General features: G+C 38.3%; 1 protein-coding gene across 1 annotated transcript in view; it reads left to right on the forward strand.

The window, feature by feature from the left end:
- The first annotated feature begins 2187 nt into the window (after positions 1-2187).
- UNC13C (unc-13 homolog C) overlaps positions 2188-16703 on the forward strand; it is a 692819-nt gene continuing 678303 nt past the window's right edge. Inside the window, exon 1 of the mRNA XM_040226553.1 lies at positions 2188-2836. The gene's annotated coding sequence lies outside the window, so the exon portion shown is untranslated. The remainder of the gene's footprint in view (positions 2837-16703) is intronic.

A 16703-nucleotide genomic window follows, 5' to 3' on the forward strand; every position in this document is an offset into this window, starting at 1 on the left:
AAATCAGATGCTCAGCAGGAAAACTACCCGTCAAGTGCCAAGGAAATTATTTTAGGGAATGTCGTGTCCTTTCAGGTCAATGAAGTCATCAAGGTCTGCCATTCTTTCCAGTTGTGACATACTTTACTAGCAGCTGGTGTCCCTCAGATACATGATTCCTGCCACTTACAGAGATGTAAACCATTTCTGTTTTGAAATATATAACCAGAATGTTGATGATTAAAGTTAAGCCATGCATTTATCAGAACACACACACACTGGCTTTGGAGCATTCCTCTTAAAAACAGACTGACGTTATTAACCCTGTTATTGTTTTCTCTATGAGTATATTTGAATTAGGACAGTATTTTTCACACCTCTTTTCATTATACTACATAATACATTCTGGACACCACTCAGAGTTAAGATCCTCTTACTTGTATTTTCTTCTGTAGGTTTAAACATTTAAACCACTGATGTGTGTGTGTGTGTGTGTGTGTGTGTGTGTGTGTGTGTGCTCAGTCATATCTGATTCTTTGCTACCCCATGGACTATAGCCTGGCAGAGTCCTTTGTCCATGGGATTATCAAAGCAAGAATACTAGAGTGGGTTGCAATTTCCTCCTTCAGAGGATCTTCCCAACCCAGGGATTGATCCCTTGTCTCTCGCATCTCCTGCATTGGCAGGTAGCTTCTTTACCACTGACATTATATCCCAGTTTATTGAGGACTTATATATATATATATATATGTATATATATATATATATATATTGCACTAGGCTGGGTGCTGGAGGCTCCCAGCTGGCGATGGCCTCAGTGCTTTGTTCTGAGTAATGCACACCAGAACAAGAAGAAAAAAGACTGTGAATAGGCGTTCTTTCCTCTATGTATTAAAGGACACTCTTCAAAACTGTGTACTGGCTAGCCTGAATTTTTCTGTATAAAAAGTCAGGTTTTGCCCTACAATCCACTTTCAGGTCTAAGAGTTTTCCTTTGCTACTATTGAGTGCTAACAGCCGGGGGCAGCAGAGCTTTGTCCTGGCAGCCACTCCGTTGCTGCTAAAGGTGGGGATCACACTGCCCCAGTGTTTGCCCCCTGATGCAGCTCCTTAGATTTACACACACACACACACACACGGTATTAAATTTAGGGACAGTTTTTTAAAACAATCATAAAGATATTATTTGGTTGTCATATACAGCAGATTGAATGATTTTTGCCATGAGTTTTGCCAAAATGTGATATCAAGCTTAACTCTTCATTTTGCTAGCAGCTATTCATTGTATAGTAAATATGTAGGCAAAAATAGTCCTTTCTAAAGTTGATCTCTTTAGAATAGCCATCCTTAATGGAATAGTTATCCTTAAATGCACTGAAAAGTGGCACACAAGTCTGTGTCTGTCTATGCTTCTTATATTGTTTATCTCAGCTGATAGTTGAGTGTTCAGTTCTGGAACCATCCTCCTATTTTTCCAAAAAGCTGAGAAAAGTAACTAGGAGAAAGCCAGCAGACCAGATGCAGTCTAAAACCTACAAATTATTCCAGGACTTAAGCTTCTTGAAGGCTCTATTTTAAGATCCAGTACTTTTTTTTGTGTTTGTTTCAACAGGAGGGTTAGAGGATAGAAAATGCTTTATTGATAGAAAGTGGGAGCTGTTACTCCCCCCACCTCCTCCACTCCTCAAAACTAAAAAAGAAAGCAAGGCCATTCAGTTCCTTGCCAGATCTGTAAAAAGCTCATATCAAATGGGAAGACATTATTTCTAAGTAAGAAGCAAAACCTCTATATCACTCTTAAGTTTTCTACCATTTCCCACTTTGATGTGTGTGTGTGTGTTTAATTCAGATTTTTGAGCAATCACCTTCAGATGGATTTTCACGTATTAAAAAGAGGAAAACCACCTGAAATGAGATCTCAGCATTTCCTCCCTGTAAATGGGGGGTTCTGTTTAGCTGCCTCTTGGTGGCTAATTGGGAATTATACTGTGTGCAGTATACTTCTCATAATCCCAAGCAGAGCCAACTACGTCTACACCAGTGATTACTACATTATCTGTTACCAAAGAGGCTGCAAACGCGGCCAGCCCAACTAGGACTGGCTCCTAGGTCATCACTCAGCGATACCGAGAAAATTAGGCAGAGGAAGCGCCAGCATTAGAGGCGTCTTCCCTAGAGATGCATCTGCGCCCCACACAGTTAGTTGTCAGTGCGGTGGTGACAGCCACACCTGGCAGAGGCCACAGCGCATCTCTTGAGAGCAGGGGCTGTGGCTCGGCCCAGAGTCGCTGCTGGGTGCGGCGGCGGCGGCGGCAGAAGGAGCCGAGGCGCTCTGGGTAGAGGAGTCTGGGGATCGCAGCGTCTGTGCTGCATTCCCCAAAGCGGCCGCGGCAGCGCTTGGGAAGTTCCCAGCACGCACTCAGCCGCGCCGTTCCTCACCCTCAGTTGTTGATGAGCCTGGGCGCTCCTCAACGCGCGGGGAGACAACCCCTTCTGCTTTCCTAGAGACAGAGATGAGAAATGAGCTGCCGAAGGGATCTGGCAAGGAGGAGAGTGAAAGGCAGTTTGGTGCCAGCAGCTAAGTTGTAGAATTGCTTTGAAGGCTGCCCCGGGAGCACAAGAGAATTTGACAAGAACAGACACCGTTGCAGACCCCAAGCGTGCCTGATTGCACTTGAGTCAGATCGCTGGGACGCAGCCTTCGCTCCAACTGTCTGTGGCCGAATAAAGGGAAGGAGACTAGAAACGGGATTGCAAAGTGATATTCCTGAAAGGAAAACACAGACACTCGAGAAGGAGGGGAGGGGGGAACAGCCCAGCTGGTGTGTGCATTTTTTTTAAAAGGAGAATCCCTCAGGTATGTTCTCTTTTTCTCCATCAGCGCTGCCTCATCTGCATGGGATTATGTGTGTGTCTTTCCTGGTCGACTCTTTTTGTCTGCACTTTAATTCACAACCAGGGGGTTCTCCTAGTGTAGTAGATGAATTTATCAATGGTCAGCTCTCCTGTGTTTATAATATGGTTGGTTCTGTTGAGGATTATAGACTTCTCAGGCATTGCTTTATTTTAAATGCAGAATGATAAATGATTGCTTAGTTTCTGCTCAACTTTCAGGGGAAGACCTGCTCAGGGAAAAACAAAACTGAGATAAAAGGCTAGGGCATTCTCCAAACCCTTGGGATTCAGGGGAAGGATGAGGGCTAAACAGTAAAGAAAAGTTGAGGGCTTCTAGGAAGGGGTTAAAAGCCAAGATGTCATAGACTAGTATTGTTGTCACCCAGGTGTTTTTCCAGCTCAGCATTCAGTGGTTTACCAGTGGTTCTGCACTTCCAGCTCTTGATCAGTCCTTCAAGATCAAGATCCTGCAGATTGGCTTTCAAAAGATGAAATGCTTTAATTGTGTACTTGGTTCTGTTTTACAATTGTTCTACCCTGCCGAAGGAGGCAGTCTAAAAAAAAAAAATTGCTCTGCTCCAACAGCTTGAGTAAACCTGAACTTCTGCAATTACATCATCGATACACTTGCATAATAAAGAGAAAAACATATTATGGTAACAATAGTAATGTTGACTGCCTTTAGCACCTGGGCTGAGATGACAAAGCTCAAAGTCACTTTTCCTTATTAGGCTTTTAAAGGAAATAAGGAAAGTGGTGGGTGAGTAGCACACATAAAATGAATTTTTGAAAATAACTTGTATTTCTTTAAAAACCTAAGACTGTAAGTTTATCTCATTTTTAATTAATAATAAATTCAGTGCTTTAAAAATAATCTTGAGATCTTTTACACTTAAATATAGTATTATCATGAAAGAGGGTAAAATTAGTAGTACATTAAACATATATGTATTTTAATTCAATGAGCTTTACTAGGAGAGAGAAACAAGAGAATGATAAAGTTTGCTACTTTTTAGTATATCAAAGTATTTTATTTTTAAGTGTTTTGTTAATACAGAGAGTTCATGCCCAAGCTGTAGGACACTGTTTTTTAATTATTGGTCCTACTTTATTAAGGTTTAAAACTACAAATGAAATAGAAGTAAATGGGATTTAAATTACAATTTATGCGTACTGTAAAGTAAATCACCACCCTGCTCTTTTAAAACTAAAACCTCATTTTTGCCAAATGGTAACCATCTGGAGTGCTGATTTGGGCCACCTAGCAGAATGAGGAAATTAGTTGTTTCAAAATTCCACACATTACTATAATAACATCATCAAAATATGGTAAGCAACTGCCATCAGTTCCTGGGTCAGAGAAGTGATTTGGAAGGTGGACAATGAGTTGAATTTATGAGTGGAAAAAATTGTGTATTTCTTCTATGTTGACATCTTATGGGGAATGTTATAATATCTATAGATGAAACACTATAGCAGCAATACAACAGTAGTTTTACTGAGTCCATTAAATGATTATTTTTCAAAGAAGTGAGTAAACCGAGCTAAGATAATTTAAACGAATATTAGAACTCTCATTTACAAAGTTTCCTTTTCATACTACAATGGAGTTCTGTTGAAAAAATAATTTTTATGAATTATTTTATTGGAGGATAATTGCACTGCAATATTTTGTTGGTCTCTGCCATACATCAACATGAATCAACCACAGGTATACGTTTCTCTCCTCTCATCTCCCACCCCATCCCATCCCTCTAGGTTTTGAAAGAGGATAAACAGATATAGTTTATTTCCTAGTTTTGATTATTCATTGTTAGGCTTCCATTATAGAATGTGGTAACTTCTTCCAGAAATTGTCATCAACACATGATTTAATAAATCCATGCCTCCATGAAATATGAGGTAAACATGTTAGATAAGCCTGGAGAATCCACTTTCCATATGCCTGTTATTAACAAATTATTTACATTTCTAGGCCATCTACCCCTTTCTGTGGTTGTTAGTCTTAAATAATGAAGTAAATGTGTGATGCATAGATCTACTTGTTTAAGAGCACATGGAACATTGTAAACAGATGGCAACTGTGGTGATTCCTTTTTCAAAAACAAATTATATGAAGTATGTGTGTGAGTGTGTGTGTGTGTGGGGGGTCAGCTGAGAAGGAAATAGCTTTGTGTCTTGGATGATTTAGGACAAATCTGTGATCTTGAATATCTTTTTGCCAGTACTCCATTTACTTTTATTTCTATTGACCTACTCAGTTAATGCAATGCATACACCCACCGTGAGTTTCCTTGGGCATTCTGTTACCTGTACATTATCTTCTACTTTTAATGCCATCAATTTCTATTATTCCTTCTTTCCGTTCCATTCTGTCTACTATGGAATAACTTTCTCTGGAATCTCTGAAATGTGAGAATCATCTTCCCACCTGAAAAAAGAATTGTCTTTCAGCTAGAAATTTTGAGATTTTAGAAATATATATGCCAAATTTATTTCTAAAACACACTTTTACAGGTAGAAACTCACTTTTTAACTGTATTATGACTTAAAACCTAATATCAATTTGCTTGAAACCATACATTTAAAACGTCATTCAGCAACAATTTTAAGTTCAAGGCATTAACTTTGCATCTGTTGTAGTTGCTGTTGTTACAAATCCTTCTGTCTCTTAAGTTTTCTGTGCTTGGATGGCTAAGCTCCAATTCCTTTCTAGCTTAAAAAAGGGGGGATTTATTAATAGCCCTCTCAGTCTGTAGCTTTTGAGCATGCAGAAGACTGAGCTCCCACTTCTGTAATCTCTATGGAGATAATGATGCCACAGCAGTGTTTGTACCATTTGTCTTTTAAAGCGTAGTTAGGAGGACAGGTGGCATTGTAGTCTGGAGATTGAAAGTCCTCCAGAGAAGTAGAAATGAAGACACACAGTCACTTCTTGTTCTCTTGTGAAAATGATCCAGAGGCATGTGTATTCCACATATCCTCATTACATTGTCTAGCTTAGCCTCAGCATATAGAAATTATTGTAATTTTGATATGGGAGAATATTTTGCACTATTTTGTCTATTTAGAGTTTAAAAAACTATTTTGTGGAAATAAATGTTGGTTAGCAAGATATAAACTCAATTTAAAAAATTATACTCAGGATTCTCAAAGTATTTTACAAAGTGAAGTATAAAAACAGTAATCAGAGAAGATGAGTTTCTCTCTAAAATAGTTTCTTGTCTCCCTTACACTTTCACAACCTCATCTTTGTCCTGTTTCTTTTCTCAACAGTCTTCACAGCCCAAGTCCTATGTAAAATGCCTTTTTCCCCTGCATATTCTGGCTTTTGAATATCTGGGTGCAGTATGTCTTCTTGGTAGACAAAAAGTGTTTTGGATGGATATACTTTGTTTCATGTATTGTTAAAGTTGAAATAGCCTACTCTAGAAGTAACTTTCCCAGGCTTTTTTTTTTAAATTTAAATTTATTTATTTTAATTGCAGGCTAATTTCTTTACAATAGTGTATTGGTTTTGCCATATTTTCCCAGGCTTTTTATACTTAAGGATAGGGAAGAAAGAAAAAGAGCAAGCTAGGGATAACTATTTCTATTGTACAGATGTTTCTGTTGTACGTGCCTGATGACTTAGGCATGATCACTAAGTTGGGTTTCTGAGACCGGAACTGTAAATTTGATCCTAGAAAAACAGGGAAGAACAAACATGCTTTGAATCATGTCATTGTGAAGTGGTACGTAACGGTGAAAAACCTAAACAATTGCTTTATTTATGGGAACTACTTAGTAAAAATTGCTAATCAGATCGAGAACTGAAGCACACATTCTAATGAGAGTCCATTGCTTTTTGCTTTCTAGTAGAAAATACTGGAGTTGGTCAAATCCAAGTTCAGCCTCTAGCTGGCTGGGTAAACTCAGGCTATCATTTCCTAGTGTTGATTTCCTCCTATGTAATGGAAGACTTAACTGATGCTCCTGGAGACTCAGTTCTCAGACTCTGAAATTCTCTAAAATCTATGTAATGCAGACTCCATATGGTCGACTCCATTTGAAATGTAGCTACAGAATTACTTGACTCCAATTCATTTTTCCCAAGGCTTATAAATATCATTTACCTGCTTGATAAGTTGAAGAACTTGTATGGATCTTTTTTGCACTTTTAAGAAATCTGATAGCTTGTTTTCCTTCACACAACTAGGTTATGATAAGTATTATTTTGTTAACATTCCATATGACCTCATATTTTGTATAAGGCCCTGTATTTGAGAGTCATAAAATATTTGCTGCAGCTTTGATAGATGTTGAAATCCTGCCACATTAACAAGAAATACGGCATTTGGATACTTAGAATGACTTTGAATCATTCATAGAACAGTTTTGTTGAGAGGTTTTAAAAATAAAGTGAGTGCAAATACCCTCCTTAGTCATTTGAATAGATTTACTTTCCTTCCAGCTATCTTCTTCTGTATGGGCACACTCATGAGAACATGCTAGAAAAAAGGGGATGGAGGGGCTCTCTCTCATGGCTGAAGGCAGAACATAGGAGCTTTTCTATTTCCTTCTTAATTTCCAAAAAGATTGATTGGCAAGAGGCAAAATATGTAAATTAATTTCATATATGTAAAAGTAAAAATTTAGTTCTAGTTGATTCTTAGAAAGTGATCCATAGGATTCCCAACAGAGTGTCAAAATATTCTTGGACAATAGGTGAAGAACATCTTTTTGATATAGTGAGTGATAAGACATATAATGTTTGATGGATAAATACAAGTTACAATAAACACATACATCGGTTGCTGTCTTCCTCCTTTTAGCCTTAGGAGGGAGTGTTCTCTTGATCCTCTCTGTCTATTCACTATTTTGGTGAGCTAAATTTATTTAGTGGCATCTACTACCTCATTGAGGGGAATTACACTAAGCTGTTCCCACCAAAAATGAGAGAATCAGCTCTTCCAGTTTCTCCCAAACAGCTCCTTTTCCTGATTTCCTCAGCCTCTCAGGCTCGAATCTCATAGAATCATCACTGCCTTATGCTCCCTCATGTCCTATATTCAGTTGCTAATCACAGGTTTTCTCTGTATCATTTCTAGCCATGTATTCTTTCCTTGCCCTGTTGGCACCACCTTAGTTCAAGTTCCTGTCACTTTACAATCAGAATGCTGCACTAATCTTCCAATTGTTCTGCCATGAGCCTCTCCTCTGAGCATCTGTTCTGCAAACTACTGCCAGATTCGTTGTCCTAAAAAATGCCTGGACCATGGCACATGCCACTTTCTGCTCAGAAACTTTCAAGGACATCACATTGTATATGAAATGAAACCTCAAGTATGTAGTGTGGAAAAAATTACACCTTTAACAACCACATGCCAGAATGCCTTTTCAGCTTTAGCTTTTAGTTCCTGATCAGTCTCTGCCCTAGTTAAACAGATCACTAATTAGGAGACTGGGTTTAGCATTTATCCTATTGAAACTGTGTATAAAGTAAATAACTAATGAGAACCTACTGTATAGCACAGGGAACTCTACTCAAGGCATTGTGGTGACTGAATGGGGAGGGAATCCAAAAACAAAGGAGAATATGTTTATGTATAGCTGATTCACTTTGCAGTACAGTAGAAACACAACATTGTAAAGCAACTATGTTCCAATAAAAATGAAAAAAAATAGATTGCTCACAGTTTCCAAATACTGAAATTTTATACAATTCCATAGTACTAAGTTATTTTTATCATTCATTTACTAATGCATCATATACTTTCTCATGAGATTTCACCTTTGGTCTTGACCTGTAGTTTAAACCTTTATTCTTGCACACAACTTAAAAAAATTCTAGCAAGACTATAAACACATTAAGTGTATAAACTTAGACAAATTACTTAAATTTCTGCTTCTTAACTTTACAACCAGAAAATAATGGCACCGTAAAGTGTATTGCTTCATAGAGTTTTCAGGAAGATTAAATGAGATAATATAGAGTAAATGTCCAAAGAATACTGGCTATTCTTAATTGTAGTTATGTTCATACTCCTAACTACCTTGTATATAAAATGTACATGCTTAGTAAATTTGTTTGCTATTGTGCTTAATTTGAATTCTATAATATTATCAGTTACTAAAGGGAGAGACTAGTAAGGGGAGGTGAGAGGGTGGCATACAAAATAGAATATAACAACAACAAAAGACTAAAGTCAGAAGGAAAAATTCAAACTTCCACAGTGACTTAAGATAGTAATTTCCTAGCAGTTACATTTAGAGTAAACTAGAATGGCTTTGGATACTCCAATTTTTTTAAATCAAGGGCCCTGAGATTCTAACATTCTTATGTGTGTTTTCCATGATACAAAAGGGAGCGAATACTGATTATTTTCTATGTTAGAGCAGATAAGGGTTTCATGAAGAGTCTAACACTGTAAAATGGTCCCAAGAACAAGAAAAGAGATTAGAATATGACCAGTGACCCTATTTTATTCTTATTGTTCAAAGGTCTGACTTTAGGAGGAACTCTGTAAATCTATGGTGAATGTCAGGATCTAGTATCCTAGCAGCTCATGAGCACAAGCCCCGAAAGGCAGAAGACATGTAGCTTCAGGAGAGATGGAAGATGAACAGTTAAAAACAGGGGAGCTGCCTGCCTGACTTTATCTAGGTCAGAAGCATGTCATAGTATAGGTCTTTGTTAACTCCCCGTGATGTTTGTCTTCCTGTTCTTAATCGGGGGTTCAGGGACTAAGTACTACTTTTTCAGTTTGATGTTTCTACTCACAGTACTTTCCTCATTGTCTCTAAGTCCCATACCCTCCTTCACTTCCTTTCATCATTTTTTTTTAATTGGAGTGTATTATAATGTGTTGGTTTCTGCTGTACAGTAAACTGAATCAGCTGTATGTATACAAATATCATATATTAATGCATATATGTGGAAAATCCCTTGATCTAAATCTTCCCCTTTTAACTTCAGCTAATAAGCCAGGATGTGGTCTTCCTCTCTCCTATTTAAGCCAGTGGGACACCCAATTTGTGTCCACATTATTGGTCTATACCATCCTGGCTTCTGTTTTTATGACATCCAGCTCCCAATGGATTTAGCAATAGCCACAATTATATGAAGAAATCCAGAGAATTCCCAATGGCCCTTTTTAGTTTTCTAGAAGGAATTCTTAGAGCATTTGTTTATTCCAAGATGGGAGGCAGTATAGTTGATTATAGACAGCTGTTTTTACTTGTGACAATTTGTTAGAGAAAAATTTCCACCCCAAAAAAGAGCACATGAAGAGTCTGAGAAAAACCTGCATTGAATTCTTTGGTTGATCTTGAAATCTCTAAATTCCTCAATAATGACGGTGAAAGGAAGGGATGTCAGTTAGGAGGGGCAAAGAATAGCCAACTTTAGAATCTATGGAGAGAAAACTTGAGCCTGGCTTTGAAAGTTTTCTTTGTGAGTTATGACCTATATAAATATATATATGAAGTGAAGTGAAGTGAAAGTTGTTTAGTTGTGTCTTACTCTTTGTGACCCCATGGACTATTCGGTCCATGGAATTCTCTAGGCCAGAATACTGGAGTGGGTAGCTGTTCCCTTCCCTTCTCCAGGAGATCTTTCCAATGCAGAGATCGAACCCAAGTCTCCCACATATATGCATATATATATATATATATATGTGTGTGTGTGTGTGTATATATGTGTATATATATATGTATGCCCATATGTATATACATTTATTTATTTTTTTCTTTTTGGTTGTATTGGGTCTCTTTTGCTGCACATGGGCTTTCTCTAGTTGGGACAGTCTGGGGCTACTCTTTGTTGTGATGCTTGGGCTCTAGGAACACGAGGTTCAGTAGTTGCAGCTTGCAGACTCATTAGCTGTGTGAGCCTAGCAGTTATGGCACATGAACTTAGTTGCTTTGTGGCATATGGAAGAAGCCCACGGAGAATCCTAAGGATGGCGGAGCCTGGGAGCCTGGTGGGCTGCCGTCTATGGGGTCGCACAGAGTTGGACACAACTGAAGTGACTTAGCAGCAGCAGCTGCACCATGAGAGAAATCCATGAGTTACTAACTTTTATATTGCATGCATGCTCAGTCTCTCAGTCATATCTGATTCTTTGCCACCCTGTGGACTGTAGCCCATGAGGGTCTTGTCCATGGGATCTCCAGGCAAGAATACGGGGGTACATTGCTATTTCATCCTCTAGGGGATCTTCCAGACCCAGGGATTTAACCCACAGTCTCCTGCATTGGCAGGCAGATTCTTTACAACTAGGGCTACCTGGGAAGCCAGGTGTTATGTTATGTTTCTCTTCAGACACTTGACACCATAGTTCATAGTTCAGTTTAGTTCAGTTGCTCAGTTGTGTCCAACTATTTGTGAACCCATGGACCACAGCACACCAGGCCTCCCTGTCCATCACCAACTCCCCGAGTTTACCCAGACTCATGTTCATCAAGTTGGTGATGCCATCCAACCATCTCATCCTCTGTTGCCCCCTCTCCTCCTGCCCTCAATCTTTCCCAGCATCAGGGTCTTTTCAAATGAGTCAGTTGTTCACATCAGGTGGCCAAAGTATTGGAGTTTCAGCTTCAACATCAGCCCTTCCAATGAACACTCAGGATTGATCTCCTTTAGGATAGACTGGTTGGATCTCCTTGCAGTCCAAGGGACTCTCAAGAGTCTTCTCCAACACCACAGTTCAAAGGCATCAATTCTTCAGCGCTCAACTTTCACATCCATACATGACTACTGGAAAAACCATAGCCTTGACAAGATGGGCCATTGTTGATAAAGTAATATCTCTGCTTTTTAATATGCTGTCTAGGTTGGTCATAATGTTCCTTCCAAGGAGTAAGCGTCTTTTAATTTCATGGCTGCAGTCACCATCTGCAGTGATTTTGGAGCCCCCCAAAATAAAGTCTGACACTGTTTCCACTGTTTCCCATCTATTTCCCATGAAGTGACGGGACCAGATGCCATGATCTTAGTTTTCTGAATGTTGAGTTTTAAGACAACTTTTTCACTCTCCTCTTTCATTTTCATCAAGAGGCTCTTTAGTTCGTCTTCACTTTCTGCCATAAGGGTGGTGTCATCTGCATATCTGAGGTTATTGATATTTCTCCTGACAATCTTGATTCCAGCTTGTACTTCTTCCAGGCCAGTGTTTCTCATGATGTATTCTGCATATAAGTTAAATAAGCAGGGTGACAATATACGGCCTTGACGTACTCCTTTCCCAATTTGTTACCAGTCTGTTGTTCCATGTCCAGTTCTAACTGTTGCTTCCTGACCTGCATGCAGGTTTCTCAAGAGGCAGGTCAGATGGTCTGGTATTCCAATCTCTTTCAGAATTTTACACGGTTTATTGCTTGACACCATAAACCTTGATTAATTTCTCTCATAGTTGGTTCCAGTTGTCTGCAATACAGGCTCCACCCCAAGCAATTAATTGCTGATTTGTATTTGGAATATAAAGCTTTCCTCTGTGAGAAAGGAAAAGATATTTCTTAGAATGCAGAAAATATTAAAAGACACAAGACATAACACAAATCTCAAATCTCAAAGTGTAATTATAATTATAAAACTCTAGATGTGGTTTTAAAAAAAAAATTATAGGAATGCCAAGAAAGTACTTGTGAAAATACTTAAAATTTCTGGATGCCTATTTTTTAAATTGTTTCTCAGTTAATCCACATATTGTCTCACTTTTCGTTGTCAACTCTGGCTCTCAGCTCAGTTATCTAAAATGTCTCGAGGACAGATTTATTGTAGTGCTAAATACTAAATGAAAATGGACCAAAAAATAATTCCTGTTCATGTTTTCTTGCAAAAATGTGTTACTATATGTCTGTGAATATTAATGCATGATAAAACCAAACTATCTTGAAACTAATGGAAAGATACGATGAACTCCTTTTGATCAAGAATTCAAACACTAGTGAACAATTAACTAATCTGTGATAATATCTTTAGAATCAGGATAGATATAATAGATATAGGTTACAATGCTATTCAAACATTAATATATCTTATGTTTGCAATATTGTACAATAATAATATCATTAAGATGACATGAGAGATACTCAAGTTTTCCCCTAGTGCTTTCCATATTATGAAATATTAATTTATGCTTATCATGATTGATTTTTATTTAATACATTTTAATTATTTGAAATTGATAAGTAGATATGTTGGATGAATTGTCATTTTCTATTTAGTTAAATAGCATAGTCTTGATGAGGGATGAGTATCTGGGTAATTAGAATACTATTTATTTGATGAGAGGTAGTAAAAAATGACTTAGGAACATAATTTAATTCCTTTATAGGCTGATTATCAGCACTAAGGGAACTATTATGTCCCAAGATCACAGACCTAGATCTCAACATATTATCTTCATGTGGAAAACAATCAGTAATAAAGAGAGATAAAAAAAATTATTATTGTGCAAAAGCCATCTATTTTCTCAAGAAAACAATTCAAAGCCAGTATCCTCCTGAAGGGAAAATAAAACATCAACTCCATAAATGAAAGACAGTACATTTTTCATATTTCTGAGTACCAGCAGGCTTCTCTTAATTACACGTTGCTTAGATCACAACTAAGAAATTAGTCTGTGGGTCCTGAAGACTCAGCAGGTAACTCAGGAAAAAGCTGGGGCAGGAGTGTCACAGACAACAGGAGAAAGCCAAACTTGGGTTTAAAACATGTCCACACAACACACATTTCAGAAATCCCAGGACAGCAAGGTAACTGTGTCTATGTTTCTTTTTCTTGCTTTGTGCCTTAGGCTGCCTGAGGGACAGCTCCTGTCCCTCTCTGATTGAGAAGTGTATATCCTGCCTCTTGAACTGCTGCCCTTGTCTTAAACTAGACAAACTACACAAAACTTGTAGTCTAGGGAATTCCTTCTGGGTTGATAACAGAGCTGTGAACAGGTTTTGCAGAAGTGAAGCAAGTTCAGCTTCAGACAAGAGGTGTCTGGGTGGTTTTACCTTGTAGTGACCTGTGCAGAGAACAAAGGACTTGGCTTTCCCAGCATCTCTCTCCCTCACCATCAAGTTGGGTCTGAATTTCCAGTGCTGGTGAGCTCCTTGAGGACAAGGCTGGTGTCATTTTTATCCTTACTGCAAAACTGGTAGAATGCTTACAGACATTAGTTGCAAAGGAAAGAAAGAACTAGTAAATGGAAAGAGTTCAGATGGGGTATGAAAATAGCAGTTTTCTGTGTTTGAGATTATTAACAATAAAAGATAACGCTTAAAAGATTCTTTCTTGGTAGCTCATTTCAAAAAGACGTAGATTATGATTGTTGATCAGAGAGAATATTCCAGGCAGTGAATGTTGTAGGTCAAGGGAGATAACAAAGTCATGAATGGAGGGCAGCAAGCTGTTGTGTTGCTATTTAAGAAGCCTTTGGTCACTTTGGTAGGCTCTGCAGAAGGAATGTACAAATGAATAAATAGAGGATCTGCCATCAAAAGCTCTTACATCTCTTGGGGGAGGGAATAGTAAATACAAATTATTATACAGGGAATGAATTAAGGGTAGGCTGCCAAAGTAGAGAATGTGAATGTGGGCTAAGCATAAACTACAAATGGAAGGAATGAATTATAAGACTCCCCATTGCAACAGTAATGGTCTGATGAGGAGGAAATGAAAGTTCAGTCTATTCAAGCAAAAAGGTAAATATCTTGGGAGAGAGTATACAGTAATGAGTAGGGCTGTTGGGAGGTCTGAATTTCATGGAGTAGGCATCACTTTTTGGTGAAATAGGTTGGATAGAAAATACTGTTTTTTATGAAAATTGCTTGCTTAATTAATCCTCCTTGTTAATGTATTTCTTATTATCAACTTATTAATAAATAATTTACTAATTCTGATTATACAGAGGTCCTAGTGGCTCAGTGGTAAAGATTTCATGTGTCATTACAGCAGGTGCAGGAGACTCGGGTTTGATCTCTGGGTTGGGTGATTCCCCAGAGGAGGGCATGGCAAACCACTCTAGTATTCTTGCCTGGAGAATCCCATGGACAGAGAAGCCTGGTGGACTAAAGTCCATGGGGTCGCAAGGACTCAGACACCACCGAGCATGCAGGCAGGGGTGGTTTTTGTTTTGCCCACCATTGTGTTCCCAAACTTAGTGCAGATCACAACCAAAGCTAGTGTTCAATAAAAATTTGTTGGTGAATGAATAAAGTGCTGTTATCTTCACACTATTGGTGTTTTTAAAAGTTTTGACCCAAATTTGTAAATAGTTAGATTCCTTTCTAATATATCTTTTAGTTTTTAATCTGCGTAGAGCACCATGCACCATGCAGAAACTGGTGTTATAAAGAATGGTCTTTCAAAGAAGAAGCCTAGAGCCTTACTAGGGAGAGAAGATATAGGCAGGTACTATCTTGGTGAGAATAGAACATAGAGGATAAATTGAGCTGTTCCTTTAATGTCAGCATATTGTTCAGTATTTTGGAGTCTGTTGAATAAGTACCTTCTCTCCAAACTGTGATCAGATATATCTCACCTGAACATTTTGGTTCAGTCTGCATTTATCAGTGAAGGCAAAGTTATGCAACCTTAATTACAGTCTTGGGAAACTGTCAGCAAATTCCAATTAACAAGTATTGCTTAATTGTTAAAGAAAAATTAGGTAATCTTTCTTGGTTTCTGCCTGAAATAATATCCTGGTAAGAAATTCATGGATATAAATTAAAAAATAATAAATTAGTTAATCATTAGCCCAAACAATTCCTAAAGACACCAAGGCAGGGCAGTAGTCTTAAATTAAAACTGTAACTCCTCTTGCTTCCCCTGTTTTGCCATTAAATCTATAGATTTCTTCTTTGGCAAACATAGGATTTGTGCTTTGTTTATTATGGAATATAAAACCTGTTTCTTTTTCTTTTTTTAACTGTTGAATACAAACACAACCCAAATACAAACTACAGGGAGGATTATTTCTTATGTTCAGAGGTCCCTTAATTTATATACCATATAGATTTTTAAATTATCTGCAAGTTAATATCAATGTTAAATTTTCTAGGGAGCTAGCTTTTTGTTTTCTGGAAAACTGTGCAAAGTATCTTTGTAAAACATGTATCAATCCATTGACTTACTTGCTTTTTAAGTATTAAATGCTATTAAAAGACGCTTACTCCTTGGAAGAAAAGTTATGACCAACCTACATAGCATATTCAAAAGCAGAGACATTACTTTGCCAACAAAGGTCCGTCTAGTCAAGGCTATGGTTTTTCCTGTGGTCATGTATGGATGTGAGAGTTGGACTGTGAAGACCGCTGAGCGCCGAAGAATTGATGCTTTTGAACTGTGGTGTTGGAGAAGACTCTTGAGAGTCCCTTGGACTGCAAGGAGGTCCAACCAGTCCATTCTGAAGGAGATCAACCCTGGGATTTCTTTGGAAGGAATGATGCTAAAGCTGAAGTTCCAGTACTTTGGCCACCTCATGCGAAGAGTTGACTCATTGGAAAAGACTCTGATGCTGGGAAGGATTGGGGGCAGGAGGAGAAGGGGACGACCAAGGATGAGATGGCTGGATGGCATCACGGACTCGATGGACGTGAGTCTGAGTGAACTCTGGGAGTTGGTGATGGACAGGGAGGACTGGTGTGCTACGATTCATGGGGTCGCAAAGAGTTGGACATGACTGAGCGACTGAACTGAACATTGACACATAACTGGACTTTTTTAAAATTTTAAACAGTGACAGCATGGTCGCTATGTCCTCTGATTTTAAAAGGAGCTGTCCTAGGTAAGAAGATGTAACACTGCAATAGCCCAGCACCTCTGTTTTGGTGGAGATCTCCAGAATTGTTACAAT

The sequence above is a fragment of the Oryx dammah genome, unplaced genomic scaffold, assembly GCF_014754425.2.
Source record: "Oryx dammah isolate SB20612 unplaced genomic scaffold, SCBI_Odam_1.1 HiC_scaffold_26, whole genome shotgun sequence".
Classification (NCBI taxonomy): Eukaryota; Metazoa; Chordata; class Mammalia; order Artiodactyla; family Bovidae; genus Oryx; species Oryx dammah.